The sequence below is a fragment of the Ooceraea biroi genome, chromosome 6, assembly GCF_003672135.1.
Source record: "Ooceraea biroi isolate clonal line C1 chromosome 6, Obir_v5.4, whole genome shotgun sequence".
Classification (NCBI taxonomy): Eukaryota; Metazoa; Arthropoda; class Insecta; order Hymenoptera; family Formicidae; genus Ooceraea; species Ooceraea biroi.
The window spans coordinates 11895100-11919927 of record NC_039511.1 but is presented as its reverse complement, the minus strand read 5'-3'; the positions used below and the strand labels follow the sequence as shown (position 1 = coordinate 11919927).

General features: G+C 39.8%; 1 protein-coding gene across 7 annotated transcripts in view; it reads right to left on the bottom strand.

The window, feature by feature from the left end:
* The window catches only part of LOC105285158 (beta-1,4-N-acetylgalactosaminyltransferase bre-4), a 100225-nt gene that overhangs the window by 37690 nt on the left and 37707 nt on the right, over nucleotides 1-24828 (bottom strand). For 4 of the 7 annotated variants that reach the window (XM_011349158.2, XM_011349162.3, XM_011349161.3 and 1 more), the window contains one exon: nucleotides 19170-19221. The gene's annotated coding sequence lies outside the window, so the exon portion shown is untranslated. Of the gene's footprint in view, nucleotides 1-19165; nucleotides 19222-24828 lie in introns of all 7 variants that reach the window. The other 3 variants (XM_011349159.2, XM_011349165.3, XM_011349163.3) reach the window with 1 other exon arrangement.

The window sequence follows — 24828 nt, the reverse complement described above, 5'->3', positions numbered from 1 at the left end:
ATACACTCCGTACACTCCGAACTCCGGTACCGCGTCAGAGGCACGCATCCGCCCGCCTCCTGACGAATTTCCGATTTCGCTAAACAGTAATGCGATGATCGGAGATGTCGGGTATCCGCGGCGAAATGACAACGTCACTTGGATTCGAACTACCCTCGTGTGCGTGCAACATGCGGTCGTGACTGGTCCCTGTGCATCGTGTTATCCAATCGGAACGTTCGACGCGCGGTGCAGCATCGAGATCTCTTCATTAACGAGATCGGTCTACCGCATAATTGAAGAGTTCGTTAAGTGAGCAGCGCGTCGGCGTGCGCGAGAACAATAGCCGTGATTTTCCTCGTAAATCGATTTTCCTGGACCACTCGCCACTCGATATATCGGCGCGCTCGCCCACCAGGGTTATTAACCAATCCAATCGGTCTCGAGGGGCACACACAATGGGGACATAAAGCATGGCCGGCGGTCAGCCGAGCGACTTCTTATTTCTCTCGCGTTCCCGACCTAGTCGGGCCTTTTCAGTTACCCGACGAGTGTATACGAGCGTCTCTTCCGCCAACAAAAGCACTCGGCCGCCACCGACGAATCCAGCTGCAATTAAAATGACTCGCGTGCCTAGGTTAAAATTAGACGCACCCTCGCCAAGTCCGCGAGAAGGGAACGGGTCATTCTCAAGTGTCCTTCCCTCATCATCGACTTCTCTTACACGTTGCGTTTCGACACGCGACGTGCACGCTCCCTTCGTAATTATCGTGCTAGTATGGTCAATATTAAATTTGTTTAATGGAGTTTTTAGATCGGTCGGTCTAATACTCTTTCATAGGAATTAAATAATATCATAATCTTGAAATAAATATCGCTAATTGCGAGATAATGTTAATTTTTGGTAACATGCAACACACTTCACACTTTGTTTGTACGCGTTTGTACTTCACAATTATGTCTGAGATTCAGTCACCTAATTAAGCAGATGACTGATGAATCGTTCGCCATTTGTTGATAGCAGACTTAACTGGAATGAACTGATTGCAGTTTTGATAGAACAAGCGACGATGATTCATCGGCAAACAGACTCGCTTCATTTCGTGCCGGTAATATATTTAGTACACAGAAGCGTGTCTTGCGTTTCTGCAAACATGAGAAAGCACGTCGCGGTGCAATCATCCGACATGGAGATACATTCGAGCGCGAATCGACCATTCATTCACGAATCTGTTCGACGGCGCGTCGAATGAATGAAAACCAGCTGCCGCCAGTTAGAGGAAGCATTCCATTCAAAGGCTTTGCGAGACGACGATCGACTGCGAGTTGAAATAACGAGCTGCGAGCAGAACAACGCTGCGAGTGCATTCGAACCCCGTCAATGGGCGAATTGTCCATAAGACAGAGAGACATAGATCGAGAAAGTTAAGAAACTCCAGCGAACATCTATAAAGTTTCGGATCTTAAGAGATCCGCAAGTTTCGCAAGTTTGGAAAGAAATTATACGAGAATTGTACAACTTGCATATAACTGCCTGCGTGTTAAAGTACGTGGTAATATTATACAAACGAGAAATAAATGTAAATTCTAATTATATTAATCCTTCCGACGACCGCTGTTACACATCTGAGCACTAGAATTAGGTTCTTTAGTTATTCCATTGTTGTAAATCATTATATTTCAGATAGAACTGTCCAAATATAAGAACAAAATGGAATTTACATGGAAACAATATTTATGTAGACTTGTTTTATGAATCACTTTATAAATACATCTGATGACTATATAAGTTGACGGTAAAAGCAAAAGGGTTTATTTTGGCAACCTCAAGTAATATCGTGATAAATAATTTAATGCGATCGTGCGCCTGATCTAAATTTTCTTGAGAAGCCGAATTTGATCCTAGCTAGAAGCTGTCTCGCGGCTCGGGTGTAATTCGCAAGAAACTCTACACTTCCTCGGCATATCGAAATTGGAACTTCGATACGCTCGGGAACTATCAAGCTCAAAGCGAGAAAATGCAGCCGCGGTAAAGTGCATCGCGCGGAAGAAGCTGCGTCTTTCCCGAAGAATAAAGCGCAACGAAATGTGATTCGTGAGAAGCACTTCGAAGGCCATAACCGTTCGACGGTCGTAACTCGCAACGATGGAAACTCGGAGATGCTGACGGCGATCGGTGAAATTTAATATTTCAAAAATATCCTGTGCGAGCACCGACTTCGTGCCCGCGAATCCGATTGTTACTATCTTTCCATACTCGGCAAAAGCTATCCGCGAGAAATAAGTTCTTTTAGAATATTGACTCGTTCGAGTGCTCATCTATTGGATTCACCGGAAAGTTCATGTGGATCTTTTTAGCACAATTTAAATGTAAAGCTGTATTACAAAATAATTTTATTAAAGCAAATATGCCCCGTTGGTTTATGTTTTATGTAACGTTTATCATATCATCTTTTATCACATTCGATATTTATAGTTCCAAAAGTCATAACAGAATAATATTGTATTTTCAATTTTCTCGGAGCAATATTAAATGCTTATCGAGGGCTCAGGTTCATAGACGTATTTTAGCTTTTGCTTAAAACAATTCACAGGAAATGGAACATAATTCAATTTCCAATTATTCGCAAATGCAGCGCTGCAAATTAACCATTATCCTATAAGAGTATTTTCGATTTTTTGCAGGAGTGCATTTACAGATACCGAGCATGAATATTGAGTTTTATAAACAGTTTTACATCAGATTCGCGTTTTATGGATGCCTTTTGTGTCACGCCGGCATTAAAGCATTGTCCCGCGGTTATCGTCGAGCGTTAACGGGCCATCATTGTACCTGGTGCAATTATATCGACGTAATTGCGATCCCGCGAAACGAGTCAAACCGATCATAAATAAGTACCGCGATAACGTGCCGAGAAACTCCGCGATTTCCTCTCGTGGTATCAGAAACGGTGAAACATATTAAACGTCGCGTCTGGTTATTGGCTTATGCCAAACGCCGAGGTAGGTATATAAAATTTAAGACACACTTAAGCGCGGATATTAATGGAAGCGTTAAAATGTCAGTTGATATTAATGCGACGTGTCCGATATCGCGAGATCTAAATCGACGAATATTCGTCATGACTTGATAGCTTAACGAAATTATTTCAGTTTTGCGTAATTTTTAAAAAACCGGAATATGCATCAGTCTTGCGGGTTTATTATCGGGATCGTCGAAATTAGTCAGTTTAATTCGATCATCGATGCTATCGTTCCCTTATTACGCTCCGTGGAAAGTGGATCATTTGCATTGTTAAGTCGCTAAGCATCCTGGGAGCATTTAGTGGCAATTAGAGGTCGGTACCGCCAACACGCGCGGGAACGGAACCGGTTCGTGCGATTCGTTGCCATGCTTCGACTTCCTTTCTAAAAACCGGTTTCGGCTGCATGTTGCGCAACGACCTCGGCTTATAAAGCACCATGAACCAAACGTATCACGAAAAACGTAGGGGGACGAGGAGAGTCGACAGAGTCGGTCGGGTAGCAAAGGATACAAGGACTTACTCCCACCTCGCGTAATACAAATGTAAAAAGGAAGGCTACCTACATGGAAGCAAGAAACCATCCCGCGTAACACAGCGAAGCATATCGCACATTAATGAGAACTCACTGAAAAATTACGAGCATGGAAATCGAGCGGAATTCACGGTCGCACGATCCGCGCGCGATACGCTTACGAAATATCTCGCCGCACATGCAGACCTGTCGTCACAAATTGTTACATATTGTTTTTAGCGTATGCACGGTTAATTGCTCCACGCTGTTACCGGAGATTATTATTACAAATGCTATTTTCCCATTATTCCTCCCAGACAGGCGCGGAAAGCGGATGTTGTGCAGCGATACGCGAGCGAAATTTTTTTATCCTCATTATTAATCCGGTTCACTAAGAAATAATTAGGAACGCACACGCGGCAAAAAAATCGCGTACAAAAATCGAGACCGCCGCAACAACGGGAACTCCCCGCGGAATAAAATTCATGAATATAATGTTCGCGGAACAAAGCATTTTTTTCCATTTTCCGTGCTACGTTGGGAAGTACTAACGCGAAAATGCATGCATTAAATTGCAAACGTCGTTCAACATGGGGGTACATTGCGTTCGGTGTGCCAGACAACGATATGGTTAAATAAGAAAAGATTTTCTACAAGAACCTTAGCAATGCAAGTTTGTCATAATATGATTCAGGTTTCTCATCGCGGAAAACTCATGAATAAAATTTTAGACGTCGCATGACTCATTATCCACGTAAAGGCAAATGGGTGTGCGACAAATTACATTGTCAAACAGGAAGACAAATGCAAAAAGTGTCGTGCAAAAATCAGACCTTTGTGTGAATTCCTCGCACGAAATTCGGGCAAAATGAAACTGACTGTTTCATCTCTTTTTCTTTCAGTTCGTATTGTCCTATGTTATAATATATGCTTTTTTGAAAAATATTAATGTAAAATGATATAAAATAACACTAAAATAATATTAAAATGAAATGTAAAAAATTAATAAATTTCATAAAATACTGTAGAAGGTTCATCGATTTGAGAGAGAATAACTAGTCACGAACATTTGTAAAACATTTCTCAACGAATCAGGAATCATCGTCGTGTCGAAACTTCACTCGAAAAATATCGGCGAATGAAGACATTAAATGCGAATGCCAATTAACGCGGTGTGGCTGGTGATAATTGAGTTTGAGTATTACCGTTAGCTGGCGAATTTAATGTTAGGCGCACGTTAACGGGGAATCTCGCTCATTTCCGCTGCGCTACCGTATCGCTATATCTCGCGAAATTAACTCCAACGACTGGCACGTGAAAACACAACAGAACAGAGAAAGACAGCTGCAAGAAGAAGTCGACTGGTGAGCTAAAGATAACCCTGGTCGAATTCGCGAAGCCAAGGCACAGCTTTTCTCGCACTGGCGCATCTCTCTTTCTCTCTCTTTCTCTCGATAAGGGTTCAAAAAAATTTCGTAAGTGAGAAAAAGAGAGAAGAGAGGGAGGAAGGAGAGTTCGAGAGCTCTTCGAGAGCTTTCCCCGTTCGCGGAGATTAAACACCGCCGGTGCGAAAAACTTTTCCGAGTAATACGCGAAGCGAAATGGAGGATCAAGATGGCAGGAGAAAAAGAACAAAGAGAAACGTTCGAGGAGATCCAAATTAGAACGAACGCCGCAAGCGGAAAGTGCTGTGCGTTCCAGGGCAAATCTTGGGCGGAGGAATTAAGCTTAAGGGGTTGAAGTAGAATGTATTAAGGGGATAGATGGCGCAAAAGGAGGATGCCCGAGCGCCAGCGAAGTAAAGAAGTGTGTCGCACTGTCGAGGAGAAAATTAAAGACCGCAATGATAGCCGTTGATATTATCCGATTATCCTTTGGCGACACGTAAAGCAAGATCTTTATGGTTTCTTAAAACGGCACGAACATGGCAAAAGTTTAAAACACTCTAAATAAAGATAAGAATATTAAATGCTGATATTGTTTTTTAATAGTCAGGAAATAAAATTATACCGTAATTATATCAAAAGTGAAATTTTATAGGAAGAAAAAAGAATAAATTTTCAATGAAATATAATTTCTTAATGAGATTTTTATCTCATTTATGAGAACAAATATAATATAAAATACATATAATATATTATATAATACAAAAGTATTCTATAATATTCTATAAAAATAATATCTATACTATATTCACAATGCATTTTTCAAATAATGTATTATTATAATAATAGAGGAAAGATAATCTTTTATATAAATGTTAAAATATTTTCACTATCATCATACTATCGTTTTCCTTTAGTAAACCTGAAGAACTTCTTTCAAAATTCGATTATTCTCGACCGTTTTCAGAATATTTACCCATGTAGTAGAGGACTCGGGAACTGTGCGCTGGAATTCGTTTCGTAAACTTTTCCCCGAAGGACAGGAACGAGGATGAGGAAAGGACGAAGCGACGACGAGGTTTGAAGAGTTCCGAATTAAAATGCACGACGTCTTTCCCAGCACAGCCTTTTCGTTATCGGGGTCGCGTCTCGAATCACCTTCGAGCCAGACAGAATTCACAAGTTCAGTCCGAGATGGTCTTCGAATTGTCCCATTGTTTCGACTTAATTGAAGTTGCCAGAATCGGCTGAATCCAGAAGTGTATATTATATATATATAAAGGAAAGCATAAATAAACTCTGATTAAAAAACTATTCAAAAGCTCCATAACTGGCATAACTTTAGCACCGTTCTCGAAGTTTTAATAGAATTGTTTGGATTCTACAACTCTCCTCACAAATTCCTATAGAATCCTGGAGATTCTAATAATCAGAATTGATATCTCCAAATGCGCACTGCATGACAATAATGATTAAAAAAGTATTACATACAATAACTCTCTTTGACGAATATGCATTAATCTACTTAGCGCATTTAATGTTTAATATAATTTGATTTTATTTAATGCTTGTATAATCATAATAGTGACAAGTAATAATACCTGCCAGGATATAGAACAATAAATCTAGGTCATCTGTTCAGGAAAAAGTGTCTCAACCAACTTAGCTGAGAATTATGCTGATTAACATGACTGACAAGCAATGCAACTCTTTGATTTTATCGAACTTCGCACAAACTTTGTGCCATTTATCTCGACGTTATCGCACCGACATTAAAACTGAAACGACAAAGCGTGACATGGAGAAGCATTCGGGCAAAGGAAGCCTTGAAACGCTTCCATTCGCGGACGAAGGCATCGCGTGCAGGAGCTGTCATCGGTCGCCCTTTTTTACGTCCGACTTTACCGGCTTACCAGCCATTTTCGATGATTAATGTCGACCGCGACGGCCCACGCTATCATCTATTATTAGTCGCGAGATTTACGCGGATCGATCACGGAATTCTATACAGCAACGAATTCTATACAGAACATCCCCGAGAGACCTCTCCCCTCCACTCGTTCTCGAATTCGCCAGTTTGCACGATGGCAGAATTGATTAATCTGAAATCGATTTTTCTACGTATCAGAAACTTCATCGTTAAAAATTGAGCTCGAGTCTGTGTCGAGTTACAAGCGGTTAGAAAAAGATCGAAGGTCTCCGCGGGAATAGAGTCCACATTAATTAATCACAAACTCGTTTATTTGCATCCGCTTTGATCCGAACTGACTTTAATCTGATTTACCTTTTCTAAATTTATCATTTCTTAATCTAAGATTTTTAATTAGAAGAGTACGCCATGACAAAGTATAAAAGATAGTTCAAAGAATCAAGGACGGAGCACGTCATGACGCACATCCTGTATAAGGGAACAATTATGTTACTGGGAAAATTTTAATAACGTCCGGCAATCTCCTGCTCAGAGGAATGTCACATGAAATTGGATCTAAGATATTCCGGCGATAGATTTATCTTCCCGGCGCGCGTCCACCCCAAGTGAGCAATTAATCTCAATCTCCGTTGATGACAATAATTGAATGAAATCTGCGGCCGTCGTTTGCGCTAATCATCGCATCGACCTTTCGCGCGTCCTGACCTTTGCACTCGGTTCGTGTCGTCGTTATCAAAGAGTGCAATTTCTGCAAATCACGATAAGACGCCCAAGCATCCTTAACATATCTTTATTAGTAGCGTCTCTGTATATTAACATTATAAATATGTCTTTTGCGCTTTAACAGATTTTTATTTCTTTTTAGCCTTCTTTGACCTCTTTTCTCATTTCAAATTACTTTCCGCTCAAAGTTTTTGTATTTACCGTGCCAAATTGGCAAAATGGATTTCTTTACAGCACTTATAAAAAAGTAATTAAAAGTAATTAAAAAAGTAATTATAATTGATGTAATAATAATATATTTCTCTGTTCGCACCGTTATATTATTTCTAAAAATCTAATGCAATTTCTGGCAATCGAGGGATAGGTGACTAAATCGCGACGTGATGCGATGTAGAGGGCAATCAGAGCGTGGCTAATGAAAATTGGAAACTGGTGTGTCGGAAATTGTGTCGCATCAGTATTCTGAGAACACAGTTTTGCGTTGCGTCGCGTTAACGTTAATCTACGAAGTCCATTGCAACCAATGCCCGTATGAGCGTGCACTCGCGCGCGCTGTTATTAATAAGTCGTTCGCCGCTTAGGTAATATTCGCACGAAAATCACATTTGCGTGTCTCGCACAGCGTAACTATCGAGCTAGCCGGAAAGGCGTGCAATCGCAAATTGCAGTGAGTGCGAAATCGACTTTCTCGCTACGAGGATTTCACAGACGTAATCCAGCAATCGAAAATTGACAAATTAAATTTTAAGAATCGTCAGATATGTGTACAAAATCTCTGTTAATCTCGAACAAATTCTAACATCGACTACATGTAGTACTTTTCAAAATATCTCTTTCTACGACGTAGAAATACGCGTGTAAAGAAGAATAGATGTTCTGTCAGATTGGAGAACGTTATCAAAATAGAATTTAATATCAAAGCACTCTTGTCTGGTGTACTCGTTTTTCCTGCCACTGTATGGTTGTATCAGTGATGAGGACCGACTTGTTACCGGCATTCATGAGACAGAACCTGCTCGAACGCGACGGTCCGCGCGCGATATTTCCATGGGAGATAACGCCGGTTCATTCAAATTTCAAATTTTCCAAATGACATCGCCGCCGGCAATGCCCGTCGCCGCATCGACTGGAATCACAATACTTCATCGTGGACAAAGCCGCAGAACGAGCTGATATACCCGCTGTTGACGAAAGGAACGAGCAGATAGCGCGGGTATATCATGAATATTCAGCTGTACACACATCGCGCTATCGAGAACATTTCAACGAAGCTAACAGTCCTGCGACTTTCGCGATCGGGAGTTATCGAACTCGAGTTCTATACGAGAATCACTTGATCCCATCCAGATGGTTTCGCTATTTACACATTTACAGTATTTCCGATCTGCCGTGCTCGTGGTTACATTTATGAGAGATGTTATTTCTCTAAAAATATAAGCTCGCGGAAGAAAAAATATGTTGAGAGATTACGCGTATGTAAAGGAGATAAGATAACAGCAAAAGAATTAAATGAGTACAGGCGACTTTCATGTAACAATATTTGTACGGATTAACGTATCCACATTGTGACGTGAATATTTCTCATTGATAATCACTATCATAGATTATGCTAAAAAATATGAAGTTAATTTTTATATTAAGTAAAGCTTAATACAAGATTATAATTTACGTCTTTCTAATTAACAAAATCTTAAATTTCTTGAAAGTTTTTATAAGAATCAAAGTAAAAGTAATTAAAGATATGTAATTCTAATGCAACAAATATTTCATTTTTACCGGAAACATTAAACATGCTTCTCTCAAGACGGCAGTCTCAGGACATTCTTGGCAGATCCTTCGGTGACGATCAAGCAAGACCGTCGTCACCGAAAAGTTATAAGTACACTCGACGTCTAGCGCTTCCTACTTAATCGAAAGTCGTCCCATCCTGGCAGAATCGGCAGTGCCGAGTTTCTCGGGCGCGGAAATTGCGAGAATCGTAATAAAGCTTCTTGTCGAAGTTCCTTCCGAGCGTAACGTGTTTGGGACTATTGCAATTAGACGCCGGCAAAATCCTAATTGCGACCGAGGTTCGCGAGCGCTGCGAAGTTTAATGTATCGATCTAAAGTCTATCAGAGTACACCGTCGATCTGAGGTACGTGTATAAAGTACACTTCGCTTCGAAAATATCCAAATAACTGAGGAATAACCAGAAAGTTGTAACATAAAGCGACCAATACAGTGATGGGAGATTTTAAATGATAGCATTACGGGCATTACTGACAATAAAGTGTATCAATTCACATTACTATTTGATAATAACTAATTATACGAAATTAATATACTAAAATTAGCAATATATCAATTACACAATGTAACATACATGCGTTTCTTTATTTAAAAAAGTTAAAAATTATTTTATAAATTTCACTGAACTGGATGAAATCATATTTAAATAAATTGTAAATTTTTGTAAAAAAAGGTGTGCATGTAGTGTATATTCGTTGGCGAATATAAATATAACTTTTTATAACAAATATTATCCACTACAGAAAATAGCGTGAGAAACGTTTTAAAATGGTATAGAGTGATATGTTTTTCTTTCGCAAAAGAAAGTTATCATCATTCATATGTAGAATTGAATGACACACTGCAACCACAAACACCTCGATCGCACACAACTGTCACATGGAGAAAACAACGTTTTTACAACGCTGCGCGATATGTATCAACCGTGCGTCGCTGATAAATCACTCAAGATTTATGAAGCAGTCCAGCAATAAACGCGTATGTGGGGACGCACGCGCGAGAATTTCAAGTCACATCGTAAAGCACGTATTGAATGAAAATATACATCATTCTAGCACATTTGTACAACTCACGTAGAATTTCGAGTCGATTTTTTTCTAAAGGCCTCAATGGACGGCCACGTGAAAAGTCATATACAATATAAACGGTTGGAATTTAATTTATAACTTTAACAAAGCAGATATTAAATACTATATTTAAAAAATTTTTTGTAAAACTAAAGGCTAAAAAGGGAAAAAATGGAACGAAATTCTGTTAGTCACGGAAAACTCAAATGACCAAAACATAAATTTTTATGTGAAAACAAAAAAATAACAAGAAAATAATCTTTCCGTGCAAGCGCAAATTCGAATGGAATAAAATACGCAACATCGATCTGATAAGCTTCCCCTTTGGTTACATGTGTTTTTCGAGATATCGTCAGATAATCCGAGTGTACGCGCTCTACCATAAAACAATAAAGTTCCAATAATTCCTGCAATTAATAATCGCTGATAAAAATCTACTGGAACACTGCGATTTCAAACGTCAGTGTGTTTTCCAGTTGAAATACTTTAATCTAATTGAAAACTTCATACTATTAACATCTAAACACTAATTGGGATTACCAATACAATAATGTGCGCAGTGCTTCAAACACGCTTCCAATTTCTCATGTATTTACATATTCCTTCGCGTGTAATTGTTGTAAATAATTTGTTACTAATAAGCTGCGTATTATAGCCGTTTTTGCTCCCTTGAACTGAACTGAAAATTGCGTGCAATTTTCCGTTTGATATTAATGGTTTATCAATTTGCTAAATTAAATGCAGACTGAAAATATGGAACGATGCAAACATCAAGAACATTTTTTACTTTTCGTTTTTTATATATTTCCTTTTCAATTTTCTTTACATATAGAAATAAATTTTTAAAAAGAAATTTACGATTACAAGCTGTATTTCAATTTGTATGAATACTTTAGCTCTTTTACTCAAAGCTATCTTTCTATCAACTAAATCGCTTCGCTGCTTCTCTTTCGCTTAAAGACTGGTCGCGTTTGAACGGTGATCTTTATTCTGCACTTTGATTTTGAAGAAAAAGTTACAACTCGGTTCGGAAAAGCAATATGTGCTGACTGCATTACATTCCAAACAGAAGAAGAGATAATGTTATATCGTATCTGAACTTACGGTAATAACAGACCCCTACGCCCACGTACGCCACGTCAACGAGCACATACTTCGTGACGTTGATAGCGACGTGCTGAAAGTTGGAAAGAAATTGCGGGGAAAGCCAGAACGGATGAACCTTGCTCTTTGCACGCAAGAAATGTGCCGTGGAACTTACGCCAACTCGCTTGGATCTTGATTGCCTTCTTCTACCGCTCCGATATATTCGCTACCACACGCGGTTCGTTCGAAAGAAATGCGATACGGAAAGTTTGCTGCATTGGGTCAAATATTTTTGTCGAATGCAGACCGGACTCTGTTGTCGTGGCTGTACATTTCAGAAGCTGATCGTTGTAATAACTGTGAGAAATTTACCAGAAAATTTACTAGAAAACCGGGAGAAATATACGTGGAACCTGAATTTCGTTCATTCGAGTTTAAATCATTTTAACTTGTTTGCCTGATATCAAAATATTGAATTGTAACACATGTTTATTTCATTTGTTTAGTGTTTTTAATAACGAATATGTGCTACAACCTATATTATTACAAATATTAGAAAAACGGAACAAACACATGTTACAACCCAATAGCAAACATCTCATGCATACATATTTTGTGAAAAATGCATGGCAATCAATAAAAACAACGTAAAAATAACTCGCCGTTGATTGTGTAGGCATGAGAGTTATTAGGGCGTAAGTCATCGCCCTTATATATCTCGAGTGCGATAAAAACCGTCTCCCTACGTGCCGTAATAATTAAGTTTTCCACACATATTGTTATGTACATTTAATATTAAATAAAGTAGACATATACATAAAATGGTTCTTTATTAAAACTTGTTCAAGTAAATATTTAACGCTCGAGATTTAATCGTCTACAAGACTTGTTTAATCGTTACCACTTTACAAGATTTGTTTAATCGTTATATTAAAATAATTTACTTAACGTGTACATTATTTGCTATCAGATACTTTCGCAAGAATTTTCACGTTTTTATTAATCAATCGCGCAATCAATTTCAGACAGGATCAATTTCGACTCGATACCCTCCGAATTTCCACAAGCGTCCCGCATCCAAAAGGCGTACGAATATCACGAAGCAATAGAATCAGGCAGAGCGATCAAATGATACGTCTCGCCGACGTGACATGATGGTTCTATCGCGATCTTCGCATTGTGTATCTCCATCCTCGCACATAAGATGACTCGATCTTCCATTTTTGTCAGGCTGATTTCCCGACGACAATCCGCGAAACCGCAGTCGATTCGTCGTCGTTGTCGTCCCCGTCATCTATAGGACGTGCACGCAATGCACTCGAAGTTACGGTGTGGTGGTGGTGGCTGCTGCTATCGTTTCACGTTTCGCTATTCTTCCTGCCTTATCGTATCGGATTCTGTCACGGGGGCTGCTGGAATTCGCCAACTTTAACGAGGCAACTTGGAAAGTACCACGCGCACTTGCACGCTCGCGCCAAGACTCGCTATTGGATTTCAGTTATCGAGCATTTCGCGTGCTGCTTCCTATTTCCCGGCTTTTACGAGCAAAGCACAACCTCAGATCGCTCGCGCGCGTAACACCACGCGCCCTCGCAATATTCCTCTCTCTCCATCCATTCGGGAGGACGCGTGGTATCGCGGGGCTGTAAAAGCATCCCCTTTTCCTCCCTTTCTCGCAGAAATTCAATTTCTCAATTTAAAGCGAACTTTTATCACTCGTCCGTTAGGTCGCTCATTTGGGAGCGAGGACGTGATCGGAAAAACTCGCCACGCAGCTACGTTTATCTGCATGGATCTGCATTCGAGATGCGAGAAAGAACGTTGGCGCCAGATTAATCCCTGAGAAATATTTGCGGAAAGTTACTGAAAGGAATAAACCGTGCAGAATAACGTAAATGACTTTGATCAAACTGAAATTTGTACGTTGAAGTTGCAAATTCGATTGCATATCTTGGAACATGCAAGCCACTCGTTTCTTTCCTGCGATCATACGATAACAGTATCACAGACACACATAAGTTCCATCTCGCGTTGTAATAACGTAAAATGGAAGCAGTGGGAAGCAGTAGATATCATTCCCATATGCTTCTCATCGAAGCAAACCCGAACGAAGCCGAGCACTTTCATCGGATAAAGTTTTTGCGGGCGCTGAGTGTCGTTATTAATTAAAAGAGAGTCAAAAGGAGAAGATCGTGGCGGAACCGTGCTCTTCGTATCACCGACCTACTTTTGATCCCTAAGGGAAATTAATTGACGGGGCGGTGACGGACCCAAGGAAATCAGCTTTCAACGACGGTTCTCATTAACGTCCCCTCGAAGAGCGCGGCCGCAAGAACAGCGAATTTTAATCCATCTATATCGCCAGAGTGCCGAGCCAGACACAGCTGTATCTTGCGAAACAAACGACAGAACAAAGATTACTCTTGGATGGGACCTCGTCGCGAGGAAAACCTTCCGCGTTCGTTATCAACGCGGGGAATCAAATTTAAATTATATCTCGGTGCGCAGCGTACTCTACGGTATTCCCGTTAATGCTCTGGGAAATTGTAACGAACGGTGGAATACTGCAGCCGCGTGCCGTTTCCGAGAGTGCTCTTCTCTCCCATCATTTTCTGGAGGATCGTTTATGCACGAAAATATTTCTCTTTCAGCGTAAAAACGTCGACCCCGCGATATCGAAATTCGATACCGTGTGCCGAAGGTAACGTACACTTTCCGTTTCCTCGGTTTTCCACATTTCTGGTAGATATTTCGAAACATTCCCCCGCAAAGATAAAAATTTTGCGTATTAACGTTAAATTGAATTTATCGTATTGCTTTGATTCGTAATATAAAGTAACGCGGCTAATACGTGAGCACGGTTGCGCGGTATTATTATATTACGTTTATGGATTATTTCCCAGGAATCGCACGGTATTATAGATTGTGGGAGCAATTTCGCGCATGTAATTGTTAATAATCGTACGTATTTGCTATTCAATGACACACGTGCGCATATATAACTAGTCCTTATTAGGAATGCACTGGTGCACATAGTTAATAACTATGCCAGCAGTAAACTAGCATAGCAGATTGATTAACGTACAGGTGGTCCGTATTTATCTAACAAACAAATGAGATGCGCATACGACAGAGGATAGCACGACGAGGATATATCAGACAATTGCATACGAATGTAAATTGCAAATAGCTAGTTAAACAAACGCAAAGTGTATACGCTGGAAAATGTTAGAATACCGTACGCGCAATTCGCATCTAAAAAATACCTCCTTTACATCTAGATTCCCTCGTCGATTTATCGAATAGCTACAAAGAGGTAACTACAAGTACCGTAATAGAGCTGCAAATACCAAAGCCAGTCTGGAAGACTGATCATTTCTGGTTAACGGGAACAGATTCGATACGAGATTGCGTCGAATCCGATGAGGCAAACGATTTATCTTTTACCTTCAAATGCATTTAGCTGCCTCGGTACGTTCTGACAAGCTCTGATTGGAACACGTTAAAATATGTACACGCGCGCGCTTGGCTCGAGCCCTTCACAGGAGCAGCTCTGGTCGATCGTCGGCGTAATTTGCAATGTAACGTGTATCGAGCCAGTAAAACGCGAAAACGACCGGCGAATACGGCGGCGCGCTGTATTTGAACCACGGGTCGGCCGGTGAAACTCTTATCTCGAGTACGAAAGCACGGCCAATTTACGAGGACTCGAACGATAGCGCGTATATAAAGTTGCTACTTGCGTTTTACCGTCATCGGAGACGTAAATAGCGAGGCGAAGTGATTCCCCGATTTCGTCGCTGGCAAGAAACGCGAACCGCACTGTCGATATTTCCGCCCGAGCTCCTGTTCGAAAGCGAGTGATCTCGATCGCTTTCAAATGAATACGAAATACGAAACGGCGAACGTGTACGACTCGTTGTATTTCACCGTCTAATTGGCGAACACCGTGATATAGCGATGGCGCCCTGAATACGTGAGCGAGAACGGTTGAAATTGTTTAATTAGTCAATCGAACTATTTAAAGTGAAACGATTTAATACTGAGGAAGGGAAATAATCCAATATGCATTGGAATGATTAAGATGGTGAAAATAGTTTACTTGCAATTGTCGCAATCTATATCACTCTATACCACGGAATATTCTTTCGATAATTAATGTACGCTATCTAAAAAGCCTTAAAGTATATACATATATTAGATAATCAAAACAAATCAAACGTAATACCTCACATGGAAGATTCGCATATTAATACTGGTTTTGTTACATTTTCGTTACATTCGTTCGTTTTTATAGTATAATTCAATTTTTTTTAGCATTAAAACCGATAAGATCAATTATCTTTTTAATCAATCGGAACTGCTAAATCAATGTTTTATTCTGAAATCAGGTCAAAACTTTATGCATTACGAGCACATCATCGTCATACATCAAACCGATACATCTATAGATATACGGTCGAAACTTCGTTCGCCACTGATTTTATCTCCACGGTCCCAGGTATCGATTACTGCATTTTGACGCACGACGACCGTATCTGGTCCATGCAAATCAGCAACGAGATAGCTCTCTCGATAGATTCGGGACAGGGACAAGCTGGCCGCCACGGCGTTGTTTCATGGCAAAAAGCGGATGACATCGCGATCGCGATCGCGTGACCGTCCTGGCGCAATGTCGACATAAATTATTTATGTATTACGGGCCCGGGTGGCACTATGTCGCGTTGCGCGAGAGCATGCGGCCAAGCGAACCTCGCGCGTTTTCTACGTGCATGCATTCACGGCGCGTTCGCGCGGTGCGGCGACCTGTATGAGCTGCATTCTTGAACGTAATGTTCGTCGTCGTGTAACTCGCGTAATGTGCTTGCATACTCGGACAACCGACGACGAGGCAGGTCTCTTCTGGGGTGCGCGAGGTGACTGCGAACCTTTCCCGTATGTTAATATCCGAGCACATGGTCGTCTGCGTGCGATAGAATGCTAATTTCCGTTCATCCGTTTCTCTACGAGCGATTTCTTGCGCATGTTGGATTTATCGGTCCCTCAATCGCGATATAAATATATTATACATATAATGTATGTTAGATCATTAATGCGGGTCGCGTCTAGATGGTGATGAAAAAAACTACACATACTTGTGATAACGCAACATAGCTTGCGTATATTAATTTTATAGCAGGATAGGCGACGTTTAAAAAACAACAAATAAAATTCTCTAAAACATCGCTACGATATTTGTATCGACATCTAGATGGATTACTTAGTTAATGACCTAATAACAATGTCATATAATAATTAGAATAAATGTATATAAATTAAAATTGCATCTTAAGACTGTTTTTGAGAATTAGACTATATGAGAGAATTATAAAAGATATAAATTGTAGATTGCTTCATAAGCGCTACCCATTAGAACATGAATGAGTCATTTATTAAATAACCTGCGATCTGCTGAAAGGCTGCGCTACGAGCTGGCAATTACGTAATTACGCGATTACGATGAATTACGTACTTTATTTTATCACACGAACATGTAAAACAACTTTTAGCAAAATCTTCCATGTAAAGAATGATTTCATAAAACCGCGGGTTTTATGGAAAGCGCAAAGGGAAGACAGTGATACATTAACGTAAATTGTACCTGCCGAGCGCAATTTCGACAAGTACACTAAGAGCGTGCATGGAGTCGCAACCGAATCGGCGATTACGCACGACAAGAACACGGTAATAACGCTGCTTAGAGAAGCACAGTATAAGGATACTTATTGTTGCGGTAGAGATACAGCAACGCCAGTCGGTCTTGCACGCAATTTTTCACGCTCGGAGGAACGCGTCGCGATTGTCCCGGGAAACAACCGTGTAACTTTTGCTTCGCGATAACGCTAAGAGTCCGCGATTTGAAAAAAGATGCGGATCTCCGAAGTGCGTGTGTTACGCAACGTATTATTTATATGGCTTACCAGTCTTCCGTTTAACGCGGAATTTTTCCGTGTCGCCGCGTCCACTGCGATAACGGACGTTATTCCTGCGCGAAATGCGCAACACTGTAATTTATCGGTACTGTTCGCTCGTTGCCCCACGAGAGGCGGAATCTCAAAGCGTTTACGCGATAGTAAAAAAATATCGCTATCAATAACAAATTTTATGGGTCTCGTCGAGAGCGGAGCAGCGAACGCGCGCACGTCATTGTTCGCGCTTTAATCTTTGCGCTCATGCTTTTAAATTGCCGCTGCAAAGCTGCAGAGCACTCGTCGGAGGCATAATGCAGATGCAACGCAATGAGAAAAGAAATATTCCGCTTCTTGTGAGCGTCACAATAGCGCGCGTTTTGTCGAGTGACGCTTCGATGCGCGTTTCAATTTGTCTCGTACAATAACAGAGAACGTCTGTTTCGCACGTCGGGCGCTAATTACCGACTTGAATTAGAAGACTTCCTCGACAATGAGCGCGGGAATGCCCGTGAAATGTAGCGAGCAGTATTCCCAAAGCCCTACGAAGTTCTGGAAAATGCAAAACAGCCGTGAAAGCTGCGACCCAGAGCGCGGATCGCGTAACTTTGTAGGATGTAATAATTTTTATGCACGACAATTTTACGCAGGCTAGTCCAACTCAAGTTAAACTCAAGCGAGATGCCTGTTGCACACTTTCAAATGACACGTTATCATAACAGAAATACACTCATATGAACCTTCAGGCAAAAGTTTTATTCGCGATAATAGATATACGAAAGTTATAACTTTTATATATGCATTATGCACTTGCAGTAAAGTTAGATGCGTGCGACTCGGCCTGTAAATAAAAGCCGTTTAATAATGGTCGCGATTATTTACGACTTCGGATAGAACGGAGAACAAATTTGCGAGTTTCGTTCGGCTCGAAGTCAAATTAACTCCTTGTTATCGGCAGTTCGGCTTTGTTGGTTATTTTTCGCCGCACAATACGACGGATGGATTTCTATCGGTATACCAAGTCGAACTATTACGCGCAAGCAGAAGGGGAAAGTCGAGACGGACAGAATCTTTCCAATGACTTGGACCGTACAATCGGGCTTGGATTTTCTCTGGAAGAACTTTCGTCGCTCGAGAAAAAAGGAAAAAAGGGGAAGACAGAAGAAAAGAAAAAAAGAAAAGAAAAAGGGAGAAAAGTTGCCGCGGACCAAAAGCGTCCGACAGACATTAAAGGAAGCAGTTGTCGCGATCGCCCGAACTTTACCGTGCCACTTTGGAGATTGGATTCTTATGGTGAGCTTCGTCATATCAATTGTGTGCCCTTCTGGCAACAACGAGTTCCTTCTCGATTCGAGGCGCTCGCCAACTCGACGTGAATCGAAAACGACCATATGAGAAATATGCTGTTCTGACGAGTTACGCGAATACCTGCAATTTCTGATACTTCGTTGCGAACTTTTTGTTCTTCCTGATCTCGACATCAAGGTTAGTCAATTATTAACTTGATTCTTTCAAACTGTTGCATCATTTCTTGACATATTCTATATAATTATCTATATTTTTATATATAAATCGTGAAAACATGGCTATGGCATGAATAAAACTAAATATGATACTTAGTCACTTAAATGTTGTTTGCTTAATTTTGATATTTTATCTGCGAGAGGCTATTAAGACTTTTGCAAGAATTCCAAAGAAAATAATGTAAGAAAATCACTTACTTACGTTAATATGATAGCAAGATGTCCTCGTGTCCAAGGTGCAATCCTTCCACTGCCTGAAACAAGAAAGAAATATAAATCAATACAATGCGGAAGTTAAAAACGCAGCAGAACATCTTCGTAACCTATTACATAAGCGTGATCAAAATTAATGTACTTTTCTTGTTAATAAACTTTTTCATCATATTTTACAAGTATCGATAAATGACTTTTTAAACACCGATTCGCCTTAATGCAAAAATAATATTTTTCTGAGAAGATGAAAGCAATCAATGCTGTCGTCTCAATAATTATTTATCTTGTTATTAACCGTACTGTTATTTACCGTATTATTTATGTTCATATATTGTCTTGGAAGTAACATTACTTTTATGTACAAGATATTATTTGAGTAATTAAACGCGACAAAATATACATATTATAATTATAAATACGTTCAAGATTAAAATATAGAAAATAATAAAATCTTTATTTTTATCTGAAGGAACAAATATGACGTTTTTTAATTGTGTCTGACGATTAGATTTTAGATCTGCACGCTAATCGTAATTTAAATTTAAATCACAGCCAAAAGACAAAACGTTCATTTTTATGCAACGATGCATCGCTGATTTTTGCTACCATGCGAAACTGCGGACTGTAGAATAATACGCGATACATAATGCAGCGGATATGAGTCGGATAACGCTCGAAAATGGACGAGGAGATTCCGCCGACGAGGGGGAGAAAAATTACGAATAAATAGCAGTTATGAATGCGCGCTATCGCCGTATTATTATGCCACCTTTGCATGTCATGACTCGTGCGAAATAACGTCGTGTAACGCAGCGCGCCATAAGATAACTTGCACGTGTGGAGGAAAAGGATTTTAATAAACCAACGAATTCAAGACTTGCCACATAAATATGACTCGGAGTGATAAATTAAAGCATGTTAAAGCAATCAGAAAGAAGGAGGAAGAAATAAGTTTTGAAAATTGGATTCTGCCGTACAGGGAGAAAATTGCTTTACAGATTATTAAGGCTCCATCTAATGTTGTATCAATTACATAAAGTCTTTTCTATTACACAAAACACAATTCTTATATATTAGTGTTCATCTTTAATCAATTATCATTTGTAGTTTTCATTTACATATATATAAAATTTTATTAATATATATTTTATAATAAATTTTCATTCATATATATAAAGCTGATGCAAATTGTTGAAACATTATTCAAAAAAAGTTGATTTCTACAGTATTAGTACATAATTAATAATAAAAGAGCAATTATTACAATAATAATAATAAATAATAATAATATAAGAGAACTAATTCAGAGAATAACTCAGAGAACCATTTTGAAAATAAAAATTTTTATTTTTAATATTTAACTTTAAATACAGAGATTCATTCAGAGATTTTATTCATATCAGAGATTTTATTCATATCAGAGATTTTAATTTAGATATGTCTTTTGTCTCTGATTAAAATTGTTTTAGCTTTTATGAACGTCCATTATCTTTTCTCTTTTATCCAAATTTTCATTAAAATACATAATTGTATACGTGTTATCGTCACAATTCAAAGATAGAGTCGATGGGGTAGGAACAAACAGAATAAATTGCAACCGTAGCACGAGTGGTATGATAGTGGCTGAGGTTAAAGTGCAACGAGCGAGCAAAAAGATTACCGCAAGAACAGTAATGACAATGCACGGGGCGCTATTTTTTTCCGTAACGCCCACGCGATGTCCTGCATTTTGAACAGGGAAAAGTAGATGCGCGGTAAATCCTCCGGGCTTACACGGAGAATTCGAGTTATATGGAACTATATAGTATTCGCCAGTTTGTCGACTAAATTTATCTTCTAAGTAAACAGTCTACTTCAAGTTATCTTCAAGTTTTGTCAGGCTACATCAAATTTTGCTCGTCTTCAGTAATTTTATGAACGCCGCTGATAAATTTATATATAGGAATGATGTAACCGTATAATAATAGTAGTCTCGTATAGTGCAAAGCAATACGTAAATCTGTAATGTTGGAGAGCGCACTTTCCTCGTACATACATAATACGACGTAAAATATGTAAACATAAAATACGAAATATAACGTGCTACACACACATACACACAACTTTCTTTACTTTCATCATACACAGAATAAACTCTCACAATCAGTGAAATTTTCAAACTCAATTTCAAGCATTTAATTAATGAGGCTGCGAATGGCGGAGACTCGACTTCACATTTGGCTAATTTCCCTCTAAAAAGGAATTGCTCGTATCTCAAGCACACACGGCGTTTGAATTAATGCGATCCTCTCGTGAAACACGAGCGCGTCCTATTGGACGATGCGATCGTATCCCTTGTCGCAGGCAGATTCAATTAAACCCCGGGACATCACGGACAATCCTGTGTGAGGGTATCGAATCGGAATTATTCGCTTTTCGGGGAATAGTACATTATCGAGCAAAAGTGTATATCCAGTCCGAAGCATTTCTCGAATATCTATCAAACATGCATATACAAGATATTTCAATCGTGACATATATTCCCTTTCAGCCGTGCATTTCCGTCGGAAACTGTGTGACACTATTACGATCATTACGAAACAATGCGAACTAAACTCGTAAGAGGGATCAGTTTCATTCCAAACGCATTTCATTATAATAAAGGAATATGGTAATTTTCACGTTTTTTATATCGCGTGTTCGATCCACAATTTACGATCCATTTGACGATATTTCGTGAATAAGAAACGAGAAATGAGACGGAGGGAGGAACCTTTTTACACCGACTTGCTTTTAATGGACGAAAGAGTGGTAGAATAGAACGTGATAAACAAACTCGGAGCTCAGCCAGGAAATTCGATTCGAGAAGTCATTCCGACGCGCTTTTATTCATGGCGCTCGACTGCGAGAAGATATTCGTTCCTCCCTTCGTTCACGGAGTGTTTTATCGCGTAATCAAGCCAAAAGCGAGATCTACGATCTTTGGATTCTTTCTTTCTTTCTCTTCTATTCTCTTTCTCCGGGGATAACTCCGGACCAGAGAAACGATCTCCGTTGCGTTCCCGGCCGCTCCTAAAACTCGAGGTGATAAGCGGAGAAACGCGAGCCGTTCTTGCAAATCACTTCGTACGGATATTTCGCATCGAAGTATTTTCCGCTGGAAAATACAAGAACTTCACGAGTTACTTCCTCTTTGCATTATCCCTTAATCTGTAGATTTTTTTATTATTAAGACGCAGTGGACTGCATATGAAAGCGGAAATGTCGAGGTTACTTAATCTCTCTCCGCGCTCTCCGTGGATTTAACGTTCCCGTTTTTAATTTACTTTTTATTTCGTTATTTTACATTATACTTCTCGTCCCTATTTTTTATGTTCGGCTCAGCCCTGTTCCACTGGGAGGTCGTGGTACACCGAGGACCATCTTTGGGCGCGACTCAGCTGCAGCGCTCAACGGAATCGAGTTTCCCTGTGCTTTATCCGCAGCTTCCGCCATCCGCTCGATAGAACGCGAAAACTCGCGAGAGGCATGGCTTATATAGAAGAACGGCTTCCGCCGTGTCATGAACATTGGATCGGTTCCAAGTCGCGCGAATCGATTGGCCTCCAAAACCGATCGGCTGCACAGGGTGTACCGGATTTATAGCCCGTTTACGTTTCGCTTAATTTTCCGTCCATTTTTCCTCAACGAAAATGTCATGAACTCAATAATTTTTTTATCATAAATAATAAAAAATGTGATGAAGGAACAGTAGCGAGAATTGAAACTTGCAATCAAATTTAATTACGGAATTTTGTGGGAAGTGCATTTGTTTAGATATTGTGCGCGATAATATTGCAAATATACCTATATAATTAATATCACGTGATATTAATGATTATGTAATAAAGAAGTAAACTATTACAATAATAATGCAATTAATTATTATAATAGCTAGATATTATGAAAATTACGTACTATAGTAGATGGTTGCATTGCGAAAACATAGATTGCCATGAGAACTAGAAGATTGAAAAAAAAGAAACATCAATTCGCAAAGAAAAGCCACATTTAGTCAAAAAGAAAACTAATTTGGTAGATGATTCAGCATATCCTGTACACCTCCGCACCCTTTTAACGGAATGTAGAAGCGCATTTTTGATGAAGCAGATAGTTGCACCGCGAAGCAGCGACCTATCAGATGATAGCATTTCCTGACATTTACATGCAGCAGAACAATCGCGCGTCATCTCTCCGCGATAAAAGGTAGCTTCACGGTAACACGTGCCGGCAATTCTCGAGCGTATGGGGTATCCCGGAATCGATGGGGAACAAACAAGCAACCCTTATCCATTAACAATCTTTATTATAACACTAGGAGCTTAATCTGTGATCATTCGTGTACTTCATTTGAAAGCCGACAGTGTGACCCTGTACGTCGCACTCTTTTCCTGAGAACGGAAGGGTCAATTGCTCTGATGTCCCCCTTATTTCTTGAATAGAGAAATAACCAGGCTCTGGCCGGCACGTTTATCGTTTCTGTGTACGTGTCTACGTGTAATAAAACAGATAAATATCGGGCCGACTCGTAGCGGACGACGCGACATTTATAGCTGTTTAATGATGATTAAGGGCAAACTTAGCAACGTGTAATTACGCGAATTATCGTATTACGTGCGCACAAATGTGGTCTCAAACGGCACGAAACCGAAGCCGACTATACCGCGCGCATAAACCCGGTATAATGGCGCATTGTAAATAACGCCTTTAATGTACATTGTACATCCATGACGATGAGACTATTTTGCGCGAACGCACGAATCGCGTGCGCATCATGAGTTTACGACAAGCTCTTGATAACGATGTCCACTTCATGTTAATCGGTAAGCTACACCTCGATGTCGTATCCATCCTTGGAAAACTGTTATCTACTTAACACTTTGAGAATCGCCTGACAATGAAATACATTCGTTCTTGATTCCACAAAATTATTTTAATTCGTAAAAAATTAATGAACTTTTCACACGTTAAAAATATATATTAATTATACTTTTTTCCTCGGAGACTATCTATATCGATCTATAAAACATTTTATACACGGTAACTCGATATCGTCCGACGTAACTCTTAATTCCAAAACGAAGCTTCAATGCCAAGTTTTTTCAGGTAACTGAATCTGAAATTAAAATGTTCATTTATACTACACGCGCCAAGGAAGAAAAGAAAAACATGGATGATTCATGTGATTTTCTAATTGGATGAACGTTGCGACATTGTACTGCGATACGAAGAACGCAATGCGCGACCGTAAGGCGCGTGTAGACGCAAGAGCGTGTAAAAAAGTACTGCAAGATGTACCACATCTGCTATTTCAAATGCATCAAGCGGTGCATAAGTATCCACGATGACACGACGCATTCAGTTTCCTCGAAGAGAACCGGTCGCCATTCGTCGAAAGATTAAACTCGGATCGATCTCCTACCCGTCTGCTGTCTCTCACGTGTAAGCCTAGCTCGCATTGCGCAATTTTGCATCCATGCCCGCAATACCGACGTAACTCGCTCGGGGAAGCTGAATTATCAAATCAGCATGATACGGGATTTACGCAATACCCGCGATCGCGAATATAATACCGATAAGCACACAGACACCATCGAATAGATAATATTTTAAATTGCACGTGCGAAATA